This window comes from Pongo pygmaeus, chromosome 8 (assembly GCF_028885625.2).
Source record: "Pongo pygmaeus isolate AG05252 chromosome 8, NHGRI_mPonPyg2-v2.0_pri, whole genome shotgun sequence".
Classification (NCBI taxonomy): Eukaryota; Metazoa; Chordata; class Mammalia; order Primates; family Hominidae; genus Pongo; species Pongo pygmaeus.
This window is the reverse complement of record NC_072381.2, coordinates 30,396,412-30,412,127: the sequence shown is the minus strand read 5'-3', so window position 1 is coordinate 30,412,127 and position 15,716 is coordinate 30,396,412. Positions and strand designations below refer to the sequence as shown.

General features: G+C 41.7%; 1 long non-coding RNA gene across 1 annotated transcript in view; it reads right to left on the bottom strand.

Moving 5' to 3' along the window:
* The window catches only part of LOC134740142 (uncharacterized), a 58,214-nt gene extending 57,217 nt beyond the window's left edge, over positions 1-997 (bottom strand). Inside the window, exon 1 of the long non-coding RNA XR_010127402.1 lies at positions 849-997. This is a non-coding gene — a long non-coding RNA (uncharacterized LOC134740142). The remainder of the gene's footprint in view (positions 1-848) is intronic.
* Between the last annotated feature and the right edge of the window lie 14,719 nt (positions 998-15,716).

Here is a 15,716-nt window from a genome sequence, read left to right as displayed (position 1 = left end):
CTCTGTTCCAACACCTGGATGAAATCACAGCCCTCTAGCAACATCCACCTAGATCCATGTCTTACCTTATACTCAACTCCACTGTCAATACTATTTTCCCCAAGAAAAAAATAAAAAATGAAAAGACACAACACTAATCTTTTGTCTCCATAGGATGTGGCAAAATGAGAAATAACAATTACACTTTATTTTCAAAAGTGGTCCGACTGCTTCAGTCGTGGACCACTTACACTAAAGCGAAATTTTGCAGCAGTCACAAGATCCAGTTCTTTCACAGCCGACTAATAAAAAAGTAAAAGAATCGACATTAAGCTGCGCCCAAACAGGCCAGGAATGGGTCCTAAGGCGTCACGAAACTTCCCTAGGACATTATGTATTTAGAGAAGGCCCCACAGAAATCCTCAAGTGGGAAAGTTATGTCTCCCGGGTCTGGGGGTGACAGGCAACCTGAACCCCGAGGGGCTCGAGGCGAGGCGCCCCCGGCCGGATTCGAGCCCAAACCAGCCCGCCACGCCCTGAGCTCCGCGCAGCAAACCGGCCGGCCAGGCGGCGGCCCTCGGAATGGTGTTTTCTCGGCGCCACAGGAGGGACAGCGACCCAGAGAACTGGCAGAGGCCGGGAACCAGGCAGGCGCGGGTGGGGAGAGGGGGGCAGAAGCCGCGGGAGAGCGCGGCCCAGAGGCCGAGGAGGGCGCGAACGGAGCCGGCCTGAGCCGGGCCGCCATCGTGGACACTTGCAGCGGTTGATGGTTCCCATCGCGGCCCAAGAGACAGCGGCCACGGAGGCAGAAAGAGCCCAGCCACCCTTATCACCGCCCGCACGCCCGCACGCCCGCACGCCCGCCTCACCTGGACTTGCCCACCCCACTCTCGCCGATGATGAGGCTCTTGAGGGTGCAACACGTCCTCGTCCACCCTGACCCCGCTGTACTCCGAGCCCAGCTGGCCGCCCAGGTGCGCCTCTCAGCTATTCAGCAGCGGGAGCTGCTGCGCATGTGTGCGCTCCAAGGCCGCGCACTCCCAGAATTCCCCCGCGTTTTTCCGGAGGGCGCGTTCGTTATGTGTCTTTGCCGACATCGTGGGCTTAAAATAAAGATTTAAACAAGTTGTGGAAGGTTTGTAAAAATTAACCTTGTAAACATGAAAGGTGTGATCAGGTATTAACTTGCTGGTTTCCCCTCTGTTAGAGTGGGGAGCACCCTTTACACGTTAATTCATCTTGAAAGGGAGGTGTAGACTTCAGGTAGGTCAGGTGCATATAAACTTCTGGTGGTGCAACTTCAAACCAACTCTTCCTCCTCGTAAGAACTGCTGCACTCCAACTGCAGGAAGTGTATGTCTACACCTTGCCTCTTGCATTAAGTTGTAACTCTTAGTGAAGGTACCAAACCTCATTCATAAAACTTAGCACAGTGCCTGGTACATGGCAGGCACTCAATAAACATCCCTAATCTTGTCTTATCTCCTTATACCTGCAGTTAACGTCATATACAATAGATATCTGATTAAAGAATACATACACATAAAGCTTAGTTGGGTGCTGTGGCTCACGCCTGTAATCCCAGCACTTTTGGAGGCCTAAGCAGGTGGATCGTTTGAGCTCAGAAGTTCAAGACCAGCCTGGCTAACATGTGAAACCCCATCTCTATTAAAAATACAAAAATTAGCTGGGTGTGGTGGCACGCACCTGTAATCCTAGCTACTCAGGAGGTGGAGGCAGGATAATCGCTGGAATCTTAAGAGGTGGAAGTTGCAGTGAGCAGAGATCGCGCCACTGCACTCCAGCCTGGGCAACAGAGTGAGAGATACTGTGTCTCAAAAACAAAAAATAAAACGTAGAATAAGTTAAGAAATTATTTGTTAAATACCTGGAAAAGCTCTTTCACCAGATATCCAAATGACTTCTTTGCCTACTTCAGATCTTTGCTCAAATGTTGCCTTCTTAAGGAGGCCTTCCCTGCACATCCTACTGAAATATGCGGATTCCTCCAGCATCTCTGAGGAATCCAGAAGCCTGGCATGCTGGCAAAAGGGTAAGAATTTCTTACCAGTCAGACTTCTGGCCTCTCTCTTTCTCTGTGCAAATCAGTTGAATGAATAGTAAAAATCATTGTTTATCTCCTCTGTAAAGTTTCAATGAATGAGATGAAGGATTCATGAGGCTAATCTTAAGCTGTAGTGAATCTAGTGTGTTTTGTGTGTCTTTCTGTGTTCTATAATGGAGAGGGGAAACTTAGAACACAGGCTTAGGATACCTGTAAGCCTGCTTTTTAAGATAGCCCAGCAAACTGGTCAGTTACAAACTTTGCTGCAGGTCTCTGAAAAAAAAAACTGGATGAGGTTTCCGTCTTGTCTTGTATGTCCTTGGGAGCTTGATCTTGTAACCATGCTGCCATGCTTTTTCTTTTCACAATGGCAGCCCGGGTTCAGGGTTCAATTCCTGGCTTGGAAAATGAGTTCCTTTTATCTTCTATGTATTTAAATATATTATGTGTGTTATGTTGACATATGAAAGAGCTTTAATTAGTCAGTATTTTCACACATAGAATTATGTTTACAAGGTTAATTTTTACAAACCTTCCACAACTTGTTTAAACTTTTAGCTTTATTTTATTTAATTTTAAACAATCCTTTAACCCTCTAAACTAGGCAAAAATTTACATTCCCATGCCTTGTTATAATCTCTTTCCAAAAACACATTTCCTTCTCCTCACACACCTTGCATGTAAGCCTGTTTTTTAAGTAGTCTCAATTACATGTTATAATGGTAATTCTTAGCAACTTTCACTTTTGGTGCATAAATTTTCTTTCACAAATCTTTTCACAGTATACACAGACCATCTACAACATGTTTGGACTTTCTGACTTGTCGTAGGCATCCCTCTTTTTAAACAACCAGTTATTTTACTTTAGGACAAGAATTTACCATATAAGATCCTTTCTTATATAAAATATGTTTTCTTTATAACTTCCTTTGAATAGCTAGGGGGCATGGCTAATTCCATATATCCCCAGGCCTTATTTAGAATTTAATGTCTCTAAAAGAAATTGAACAATTTTCTATTTTCTTTTTTTTTTTTTTTTTTTTTGAGACAGAGTCTCTCTCTGTCACCCAGGCTGGAGTGCAGTGGCGCAATCTCGGCTCACTGCAAGCTCCGCCTCCCGGGTAAATTGAACAATTTTCAAAAGTCAAAGAGGCAGTTTATGACCTTAAAGCATTTAGCAAACTTAATATCTGACCTGCATAGTTTAGACCAAATGTTTGTATTTTTAAAGATATTTTTATTTTCCCAATAATCTTTAAAACTGTCTTTATTTCCAAGAGATTACTTAAGTCACATGAACTAAAAGGCATTACACTTTTTACTTTCTAATACAATATTTGATTTAAGCACTTATTATTTTTAAACCAATTATAATATAAGTATATGTTGTCAATCATAATTATAGTTATTATGTTAAGTTATTGTATACCACAGAAATAACCAAATTTCCTTATATAAAAGTGCTAACATAAGTAGAACAAAAAAATTAATTAAATACCAAGAAAATACTTTCCCAAGTTTTCATGTTAAACCAGGCGATACTGAAATTGTTTACATATACAATTTGAACTCCATGGTCCAAGTCAAATTATCTGTAATAACCCATTAGTTATCAGTGCTATGCACTTAAATTGGAGAAACAACTGGTATTCAAGAGGACATAAAGTCCAATGTTAAGCATAGACTCATGGAGAACCAGGACAGTCACCTTGCCCTTCCTGAGTCCTTAAAGGTTTTGTTATTTGTTATTAAATGTTCTGCATTCCATGACTCATCATGGAACAGATAAAAATCCAAATTGAATATATTGATGTGGTGACTTATAAATTGTGAAAATAGTTTAAAACCAGTGTTTGGTTCCATATTCCTGGGAAGACAATCAAACCTTCATGTACATTTGGTTACCTGATGGGTCAGTTAAACATTTATAAAGAGATTTCATTCAATTGTTAGTTTCAATGCATGTCTTATGTTATAACAGTTAATTATCATCCCACAGTATATTTTCACCAGGTAAAGAAAGCTTTTTATGGTTCATTGGGGACAATCAACCCCTTCACAATCTAGAACCTGAAGACTGGATCTTCTGAGAACATCAGAGAAAGACTGTCCTTGCCATTCACACTGCAACAAAACTTTGGAACCTTGAACCTTGGGTTTATAAACTCACAATTGAGAAAGGTCCCTCCATACCCTTGGAAGTGTACACCCATTGGAACCCTCAAGGTAAAACAAACTGGGAAAGTTTCTCCAGAAAAGAAGATGACATCCTTGATGTAAACAGCTTTTCCCAAGATCATAGATGAAGACTTCTACTATCATGAGATTCTTTTTTTATTTTTATGTTTTGAGACCGAGTTTCACTCTTGTTGCCCAGGCTGGAGTGCAATGGTGCCATCTGGGTGCTGCAACCTGGGTGCTGCAGATGATGCTGCAACCTCCACCTCCTGGGTCCAAGCAATTCTCCTGCCTCAGCCTCCCGAGTAGCTGGAATTACAGGCATGTACCACCATGCCTGGCTAATTTTGTATTTTTGGTAGAGACAAGGTTTTGCCATGTTGGTCAGGCTGGTCTCAAACTCCCGACCTCAGGTGATCCGCCCACCTCAGCCTCCCAAAGTGCTGGGATTACAGGCATCAGCCACTGTGCCTGGCCTATCATGAGACTCATATCTTTGAATATTTTTTCCTTGTTTATTCCTCTATGAACAAAAGAAATAAAAAGGGGGTCTATTATGTGCACTTATAGGGTATACTTATACTTTTATTTGTGAAGGATTTTTTTAGCCAGCTTTCTACATAAATAACCTTATATGGTGATAGATAAAAGATAAAGGCCCAATGTAGGTGAGAAACTTTAATGGTACATTCATTGCATCATAATCAGTCAAAAGTCCTCTTAACTCTCATCATGGGTTAAAGAGAACATTGCCAGAAGACCTTCACTCTTACAGAAGGACATCATTTGTTAGGTCCTTGTTCCATGGTTTAGAATAAAAGAGGCAATAATTAGAAAGGTATCCCTTATGATAGGCTGTATAGTAGATTCTAAGTAAAGGCTATGTTTACACAACAGACTTTAAATTTTCTTGTGAAAGTTATGCTAAATAATAGAATTGGCTAAACAGAAAGGTACTTGTGCAGCTGCTGGCACTTTTGGCCTATGGAGAAATACATCAAATATAGATTATAAAAATTCAATTGTAGGGGATTAATAAAAAGACCACTTAGTCAAGCAAGTAGACTCTTCATCTAGCTTATACTTTAATCTATTTAATTTTATGTGGTTTGGTTTATGGGGACCCTGAATAAGGAGCATACTCCAAACTCTTGGTATTATGCTCCCAGTAGTCATAATAATAGTTTTCCTGGTGTGCTATGTTCTCTCAAAGGTTTTAAATATTTGCATGCAGCCATCTCTAGAAGGTCAAATGGTATCTCTTCAACTGGAATGACAAGAGATGAAAGAAATGTGCAACCATGAGGATATTGTAACCTACAAATGATGTGCTGAGACCAGAAACCCAAAATGGTGGTAACAGAGAGCGGTGCTGAGGCCCTAAGTTTTGGTCATACTCTCACCTAAGTGAGAACCTGACCAAAAAGCGGGAATTTTTTAAAACAAAATTATGAGAGGCTATTGTTTTGGACTAAGCTCATGCACTAGGCCCCAACAGGCCAAACCAAACTAAAAAGGAGTAACTTGTGCTAAATGTGACATAATGAAACTAAGACTTTAAGGAAACATATAGATCCTAGAACAGACCAGGTTTTGTTTTTCTCCTGTAAACAGGATATTCCAGCATAAAGAGGTACCCTTTACTCAGTCCTCATGCCCTCTTTGCAAAACCCACTGTTCTGCTGTTGCCCAGTGGGTTTCAACACCAAATAAGTACATTTACAATGGTGATGGTGACATCAGTAACTACAGTTTTGGTCATTCTCTCAAAATTGAGAAAATGACCAAAAGGGGGGAATTGTTAAAGTGAATTAAATATGGCCTTAGAAGGACTCCATACTTCTACACTGAGTCCTTGTGGATGAACTGCAACCTAGCTTAATAGGCAGACAGGACTGAAAACATAACTTAGGAATATGTGCCTATAACAATAGCTGAGCCTTGGCCAATCCCGGTGGCCATACTTCAGCAATTCATACACTGCTGAAGGCTCAAACTGTGTTCAAATAAGGCAAATGCCAAGCCGTAACTAATCCAGCTGTTCTGTACCTCACTTCCAATTTCTGTAGGTTGTTTCCCTTTTTTTTGTCTATCAATATTCTTCCGCCACGTGGCTATGCTGGAGTCTCTGTGAATCTGCTGTGATTCTGGGGGCTGCCCACTTCACGAATCATTCACTGCTCAATTAAACTCCTTTAAATTTAATTTGGGTGAAGTTTTTATTTTACCAGGTGGGAGGATCACTTGAACTCAGGAGTTTGAGACCAGCCTGGGCAACATAGCAAAACCCTGTCTCTACCAAAAAAAAAATACAAAAATTAGCCAGGTGTGGTGGTGCAGGCCTATCAACCAAGCTACTCAGGAGACTGAGGTGGGAGGTTGGCTTGAGCCCAGCAGATCAAGGCTGCGGTGAGCCATGATTGTACCACAGCATTCCAGCCTGGGCAAAAAAGGAGACCCTGTCTCAAAAAAAGTATTTTATTTAAATAAACACTATTATATTTATTTATAATATTTATACTACTATAAATATATAATACTATATATACTATATAGTGTATTAAATAAAATACTCTTAAATAATTTATTATTTGTGATGCTACTATAAATGAGAGTTGCTGTTTAAGAGACTTTTGTTTTTAGATTTGCAGCAAAATTGAGCAGAAGGTACATATATTTTCCATATGCCCTTATCCCCATTGACTCCCAGCTTCCTCCGTTGTCAACATCCTGGACCAGAGTGGCACATTTGTTACAATCAATGAATACATGTTGACACAGCATTGTCACCCAAAGCCCACAGCATACATTAGGGTTTATTGTTGGTGCTGTATATTCTATTGTTTGACAAATATATAATGATATGTTTCCATCATTATAATTTCACACAGAATATTTTCATTCACCTAAAAAATCTTCCATGCTCCACTGATTCTTGCCTCCTCCCACCCTCAACCCTTGGCAACCACGGATGTTTTTACTATCTCCATAGTTTTGCCTTTTCCACAGTGTCATATATTTGAAATCATACAGCATGGAGACTTTTCATAATTGGTGTCTTTGTCTTAGTAATATGCATTTCAAGTTCCTTTGTATTTTTTCATAGCTCTATTTTTAGTGCTGAATAATATTCCATTGTGTGGATATACCACAGCTTATCTGCTCACCTACTGATAGCATCTTGGTTTCTTCGAAGTTTCGGCAATTATAAATAAAACTGCCACAAACATCTGTGTACAAGTATTTTTGTGGACATAACTTTTCAATATATTTGGGTAAATAGCAAGAGTGTAATTCTGGTTCATATGACAATAGTGTGTTTAGTTTTGTTAGAAGCTGCCAAGCTGTCTTCTGAAATGGCTGTACCATTTTGCATTCCTTCCAGCAATGAATGAGAGTTCTTGTTGCTCCACAGCCTCTCCAGCATTTGATGCTGTCAGTGTTTTGGATTTTCATAATTCTAATAGGTGTGTAGAGGTATCTCATTGTCTTTTTAATTTATAATTCTCTAATGACATATGATGTTGAGCATTTTTTTCATATGCTTACTTGCAATCTGTACATCTTCTCTGGCAAGGTGTCTGTTCAGATATTTTCACCCACTTTAAAATCAAGTCAAGAATTATTTGTGTAACAACTCTTTGTGTGTGTGTATGTCTATATATGTGTATATACACAATATATATATAAACACACGTGTGTGTGTGTGTGCATATATATATATATTTTTTGAGACAAGGTCTTGCTTTGTCACCAAGGCTTGGGTGCAGTGGCATGAACATAGCTCATGCAGCCTCGACCTCCCAGGCTCAAGTGATCCTCCCAACTCAGCCTCTCAAGTCACTAGGACCACAGGTGCACACCACCATGCTGGGCTAATTTTTTGTAGCAACAGGGTTTCACCATATTGCACAGGATGGTTTTGAACTTCTGAACTCAAGCAATCCACCATCCTTGGCATCCCAAAGTGTTGGGATTACAGAGGTGAGCCATCTCACCCAGCATGTATACTTTAGATAACAGTTCTTTACCAGATGTGTGTTTTGCAAATATATTCTCCCAGTTTGTGGCTTGTATTTTTATTCTGTTGACATTGTCTTTAACAGAACAGACATTTTTAATTTTAAAGAAGTCCAGCTTATAGATTATTTTCTTCATGAATTATGCCTTGATGTAGTATCCAAAAAGTCACCACCTACCCAAGATCAACTAGGTTTTCTCTTATGTTAATTTCTAGGAGTTTTATAGTTTTGCATTGTATACTTAGGTATATGATTCATTTGTAGTTAATATTTATAAAGGGCATGAAATCTGTGTCTGGATCTCTCTTTTTGCATGTGGATATCCAGTTCTTCCAGCACCATTTGTTGAAAATACTATATTTTCTTCATTATATTCCCTTTACTCTGTTGCCAAAGATGAGTTGACTATATTTATGTGGGTCTGTTTGGGGCTCTTTATTTTGTTTTGATTGGTCTACTTGTCCATTCTTTCACCAATATGATGCAATTTTGATTGCTGTATCTTTACTGTAAGTCTCAAAGTCAGGTAATGACAGTCCTCTAACTTTGTTTTTTTCCTTTAATATTGTGTTGGCTATTCTGGGTCTTTTGCCTCTCCATATAAAGTTTAGAACCAGTTTGTCTATAATCACAATATAACTTAATGAGATTCTGATTGGGATTCCATTGAGTCTATAGATCAATTTGGGAAGAAATGACATCTTGACAATATTGAGTCTTCTTATCCATGAACATGTGTTATCTCTTTATTTATTTAGTTCTTCTCTGACATCTTTCATCAGAGTTTTGTAGTTTCCCTCATATAGGTCTTATATGTATTTTTTATTAGGTTTATACCTAAGTATCTCGTTTTTTGTATGCTAAATGGTATCATGTTTTTAATTTTAAATTCCACTTGTTTACTGCTATTGTATAGAAAAGCAATTGACTTTTGTATATTAACCTTGTAGCCTGCACCCTTACTATAGTTGCTTGTTAGTTCCAGGAGGTTTTAAAAAATTATTTTTACTTTGGATTTTCTGCATAGATAATCATGTTATTTGCAAATAGATAGTCTTGTTTCTTTCTGCCCAATCTGTATACATTTTGTTTCATTTTCTTGTCTTATTGCATTAGCTAGGACTTCCAATAAGATGTTGAAAAGGAGTGATGAGGGGGACTTCCTTGCCTTTTTCCTGATGGAGTTGTCTTTTAAATTTAATTTTTTAATTGTTCACTGCAAATGTATGGAAACACAATTGATTTTTGTATATTGATCTGATATCCTGACCATTCCATTTTTTACATGTAGTCTTCATATTTCTTCTTCTTCTTTTTTTTTTTTTTTTTTTTTTTTTTTGAGACAGAGCATCACTCTCTCACCCAGGCTGGAGTGCAGTGGTGCAATCTTGGCTCACTGCAACCTTGACATCCTGGGCTCAAGTGATCATCCCACTTCAGCTTCCCAAGTAGCTGGGACTACAGACATGCACTGCTATGCCCAGCTAATTTTTAAAATTTTTTTGTAGAGACAAGATTTTGCCATGTTGCCCAGGCTGGTCTCGAACCCCTGGGCTCAAGTGATCTGTCCACCTCGGCCTCCGAAAGTGTTGTGATTACAGGCATGAACCACTATGCCCAGCTCCCCCTGTATTGTTATAGCATAATTTTTGTTTCATATTAATGTACTGATGTCTTCGTGAAGTCTTCTAAAACTTAATAAATAAATGCTGCTCACTGGTAAGCCAAGTAGTAATATCCTCTGATGATATGTGGTTAAACTACTTGACATGGTCAGTATCCATCTATTTTTGACTTAGGAAGATGACAATTTCATATAGTTCAGCCTAACCTTTGGTATAAGTTTTGTTTTCCTTAACATTAATAACTGATTCTTTTTTTTTTTTTGTGGCATGTGTTTCTTTGATGCTGAAACTTTTTAAACCTTTTAAAGACCTTTTCTAAGTTCCTGGGGGCCGGTTCTAATATCACAGTTGGAAGCCCGAAAAAAGTTCCCAGGCAGACTGTGGAGGAAGGCCCAGAGAACTGAGCCTGCCAGTTGGATCTGCTCTACCCAGCCTGATTCTCGGCAGGATCTGGAGGAGACCTGTATACCAAGATACTGAGGAGTGAGTTTTTGGGAGCTCCAGTACTGTTGAGAAACTCAGAGTGGGGGGCTGTTCCCTGGATGCCAGAGCTGATGGGAGGAGATGCTGTTATAGAACTGGGGCCTTTAGCAGCTAGACGAGTGAAAGGATCCTTGAAGAGGAGAGGTCACCCGCAGTGCTGAACCATCAGATGCAAGTGACCTTAATGGGCAGAAAGGTTGAAAAGGTATCCAGGGAGTCTTGAACAGCAAAAATCTATGGAGACAGCAGAAGAAAATGATATTCATAGGAGCAAGAGAGATGGGTAACCAATTAGAGTATGGAATAAATTTATTGTAATGTGTGTTATATTGATCTTAAAGAAGGTAAAGCATGGATGAGCAGAAGGATGAGGTCAGTTACCCCAAATGGAAAGTCATGATCCCTTGCTTTCTTTCCAGACCTAAGCCAGTTCTTACACCTAGAACCCATCAATTGAAGGAAAGGCTGGGTCCCTGTGGGGAAATACCTACCATCCCATGGCAGATGTAGAAAGAGGTAATTTCCCCAGACCTTCCCCAAAGATGTCTATAGCCATGTACTCAGATCACCATGCAATGGGGAAAGAGGAATGCCCAGATTTCTCTAATGCTATTAGAATATCAACATTGACACTCAAAGTGATAAAGGCCTTCCTGTTCGATTAGGGATTTCGATTAGGGATATATGGGAACTATGTGATTAATAGAGTTCTGGCTCAGGTCCATGGACCTACCTGTGGGCCACTTTGCCAGTTCCTGAATGTATGATTGGAATGGACATAATTACCATTCAGTGGAACTGTCATGTGGTCTCTTGATCTGTAAAGTAAGAACATAATGTTATAGTAGGAATGGTCCAGTGGATGGCGCTGAAACCACCCTCTCACCCAGGCCAAGACATTAAATCAAAACCAATATCACACTATATTGATGACATCACATTAATCAGACTGATGAGAAAGAAGTAGCAAGAATAAGGCGTTTTGGCGAGGTGAGGTGGCTTACCCCTGTAGTCCCAGCTACTTGGGAGGCTGAGGCGGGAGAATTGCTTGAGCCCAGGAGTTCAAGGCTGCATTGAGCTATGATTGCGCCACTGCACTACAGCCTGGGTGACAGAGCAAGACCTTGTCAATAAAAAATAAAATAAAAATTTAAAAAGCACACCTGTAATCCCAGAACTTTGGGAGGCCGAGGCGGGCAGATCACGAGGTCAGGAGATCGAGACCATCCTGGCTAACATGGTGAAACCCCCGTCTCTACTAAAAATACAAAAAATTAGCCGGGCCTGGTGGCGGGTGCCTGTAGTCCCAGCTACTTGGGAGGCTGAGGCAGAAGAATGGCGTGAACCTGGGAGGCGGAGCTTGCAGTGAGCCAAGATCACACCACTGCACTCCAGCCTGGGCAACAGAGTAAGATTCTGTCTCAAAAAAAAAAAAAAAAGAATTAGGCACTCTGATGCACCGTTTCCCAGCTGTACTTGGGTGGTCTGTTCCCAAAGAAGAAGGGAAGCTGGGATTAGGAGATGACCAGCAATCATCGCTGCACCACGTCAGTTCTGACTTATGTTGGTAACCCCTTTTAACCTGGACATAATTCTAGCACTTAGCTATTGAATTCCATTCTGCAGACAGTTACTGAGAGGCTACTGCCTGCTCAGCCCAGTGCTAGGTGCTATGGCTGTCTGCAAGGCTGTTTGAAACACTCAGAGCTCAGAAGGACCGGTGTCTGCGCTTCCAAGCACTGGGATGCAGCCTCTTTTCTCAGTAAGAGGGGCTTGGGCAGTGGAGAAAAATGTATGTCAGCAAAATAATAAGGCTGTGCTTTAATTTTTTTTTCTTCTTAGATTTTTGATTCCTTGTTTCTTAATGCCTTCACCTTCCATATTGACTTGGACACCCACCTGGTGTCCACCTAATCACTGACTTTATTGCTTTTGTCCCTCCCTTGTCCTCCCCTCATCCCTCTTGTTGCAATTGTAGGGTCGATGACCTTGTTGGCTGGGACAGACTCAGGAATAAGTGATTAGGGATGATTTTTTTTTTTTAAATAAAGACAGGGTCTTGCTCTGCCACCCAGGCTGGAGTGCAGCGGCATGATCATAGCTCACTGAAGCTTCAAACTCCTGGGCTCAAGGCATTCTCTCGCCTCAGCCTCCTGAGTAGCTGGGATTGTATAAGTGAGCCACCGTGCCAGGCCTGTCATTTTTTTCAACGTCCATTTCCCAATTTTTCAGCACCTATTAAAATAATCACGCAAAAGTGTTAGAGGTTAAGATGTCACCACACTATGAGGGCACATGAGCCTTTGGCTGGCCTCCAGGACACAGATGACAAACTGTGAACAAAAATCCATCAGTGGAGGAGGGGAACAGACAGTGCCCTGAGTCCCCCAAATGGGGCCTTAGGTTTGCTGATGTCTGTCTGTCTGTATACATGCATAAATATGTGTGTATCTGTGTATTCATATATACATAACTCCTTTTATAACAAGTATCCTTTGATTAAAAGTAATAAATCTCCCTTGGCTGACGTGACAGGTATTATTATTTTGCTTTTGGCAACCCATAAAAGAAAAACCAAATCCACAAGATCTGCAGGGGAGGAACAGGTTAAATACTAACTTCTGGGTCTAATCCTTCAGCAGCCAGGCAGGATTAGGGGCTGAGGCTGTACTGCTGATGAGAGACAGAAGAAGGCTGCATGGTAAGTGTCACGTGTTCTAATGAGTTGAAAGCAGCATGAAGGAGCGTTTTTTATCCTCTGGATCTAAGAGGTTGCTTTATCTTCTTAAGTGTCAACTTGTTAATATTTGAAGAGAAAACCAGAAAAGTTTTACTGATTCCTGCTTTCTCCTGTGCTTTCTTTTGAGGAGGTCGCTTGTTTAGAAGCGCTTGCCCTGGGTGGGCATCCCTATGAGCTGGAGGGGCCCAGGCTGCAGAGGCTCTCGTGGCAGTTCTGTGGCTGGAAGTTGGGGCAACTTGAACCCGAAGTTGAGTTCATTCATTATCCCAGGAAAGGGTCATCAGTTAGAAAGGGAACATGTGAAACTTTCAAGACCAGCCTGCTTTCAAGGTGTCAACTGATCATGTAGACAATGGTCTTATTAGGAAAAGCAAAGACCTCTGTGAGGAACAATAAGCAAGGGCAGGGGTGCGGGTCTTGGGCACCAGAGCCAGCCTGCCCAGCAGCTCATAGCTCCGCAGGCTCGAGAAAGTGACCCAGTGCCTCTGTGCCTAAGTCTCAATCTCTAAAATGAGGATCATAATAATATATGTCCATAAGGTTCTTGTGAGGATAAGATGAGGTAACAAGGTCATGTACAGTGGCTCATGCCCATAATCCCAGCTCTTTGGGAGATTGAAATGGAAGGATCACTTGAGGTCAGGAGTTTGAGATCAGCCTGGGAAACAGAGCAAGACCCCAAATCTAAAAAAAGAAAAGAAAATTAGCAGGGCATGGTGGCATGCACCTGTAGTCCCAGCTACTGGGGAGGCTGAGAGGGTAAGATTGCATGAGCCCATGAGTTTGAGGTTACAGAGAGCTATGGTCCTGCCACTGCACTCCAGCCTGGGTGACAGAGTGAGACCTTGTCTCCAGAAAAAAAGAAAAAAATAGATAAGGTAACAAGTACATGCACCTAGAACAGTGCCTTGTCCATGGTATTAAGTATTATCGTAACTTGCCTCATGGGACTTTATGTTGGAAAGAGATAAGATAATCAAATCCTAACCAGAATGATTTCAGAATTGCAAGGATTTGTTTGGCATATTTTCCTGCAAAGAAAAATTTGAAAAGAGTGGATAATAAACAATAATATACGTTATGTGAGCACATAGATACCTATGTACAATATTTTATAAATAAATCCATGTGAGAGATGCCTTTTGTAGGAGAAAGGGAATGAACTTGGATGGAGAAAAATAAACGGAACTTCAGTTTAACTGCAGTGTTATTTTACTTTACTTTGTTTTTAAATGAAAAAGAAAGATTGAAAAGAACTATCCTAGTAATTTAAAAGTAGTCAATTATGGGTAGTAATCAGAGAGGTGTTCGTTGTAAGATTCTTTCAACTTTTCTGGCGTTTTCTAAATTTCTCAAAGTTACAAATATAAAGTGTTTAAAAGAAACAAAATCAACCATGACATTAATTCCAGAAAGCAAGAGATTGATCTGTGAGAAAGATAACAATGAAGACAAGCAGGAAAAGTACTGTCATGGGATCCTTCGGGTGTCGCTTTTCCAGCTGGAAACCTCTGTGGGTGGTGGCACCTTTGCCTCAGTTTTGCTGGGGTCCACTGGGCTTGTTCTGTCCACTCAGCCTGGCAGGCTGCACTCAGCTTGTGCTATTGGTCTCGATCCCATGCCTGCCAAGGTTGAGCCAGGCGCAGAGTGGCTAGGAGTGTGTGAGTGAGCAAGTATGGGGTCTGGCGACTGCACACATCCAGGTATGCCGGCTGCTGCTGTGGGGTGGGCAGCTCCAGGTGCCAGCACATGTGCCAGCTCCATGCAAGAGCCTGTGGCTGGATCAGACGCACTGCAAACAGCTTCCACTGTGGGCATCTGTGTCTGGACAAGGGGAATGTGGTGGCACCTGGAAGCTTGGAGATGCCAGAAACCACAGAGCACCAAACAGGGTGTCACAGCCCTGGCTCAGGAAGCCCCTAGGTCTGGGCTCCCTAAAGGGCCACAGTTCTTCTCTCTTTCTTGTCACCCACTATGTGGGGAGCAGGAGGATGTGTTTTAGCTGTGTTTGTGTTACAGCTCTTTCAGTCTTGCCATTCAGCAGGTCTCAACTTCTTATCCTGCATCCAGAAAGAGTGAGATATGTGGACAACTGGAGGGTGAGCAAGGCAGAGAGGAGCTTCACTGAGTGACAGAACAGTTATCCAATAACCCAAAGTTGACAGCTCCTTTCCTCAGGCAGGTCTTCCTGATGAGTGTCCAGTTCCTTTCCCCAGACAGGTCATCCTGGCAAGTTGAGGAGACCCAAAGTAGGTAGCTCCTTCCAGCAGCTGGTAATCCTGACGTCTGTGTGAGTCTGGATGAGTCCGGGGTTTTTATGGGCTCAGAAGGGAGAAAGGGGTTGGTCCATAGGCGGCCATGGGTGGGCCCAGAAAAAAGCACCATAAATTCTCACTCTGGAGCATGGACTTCACCTAGAACTGGCAGCCTAGCCCCCAGGCTTCAGGCCATGCCTGACTTAAAGGTGGGGCTTCACCAGGGACCTGCCCCTTTCCACTTAGGAACCCGTTTGCCTCCTTCCATTATCAACATGCCATCCAGGGTGCCCAGGCTGTTTGTGCAGAGAGGTGCCTGCAGGCCTGTGCAGAGATACCCTCAGTCCTTCCCCTGCCCAAAGTCCAGAG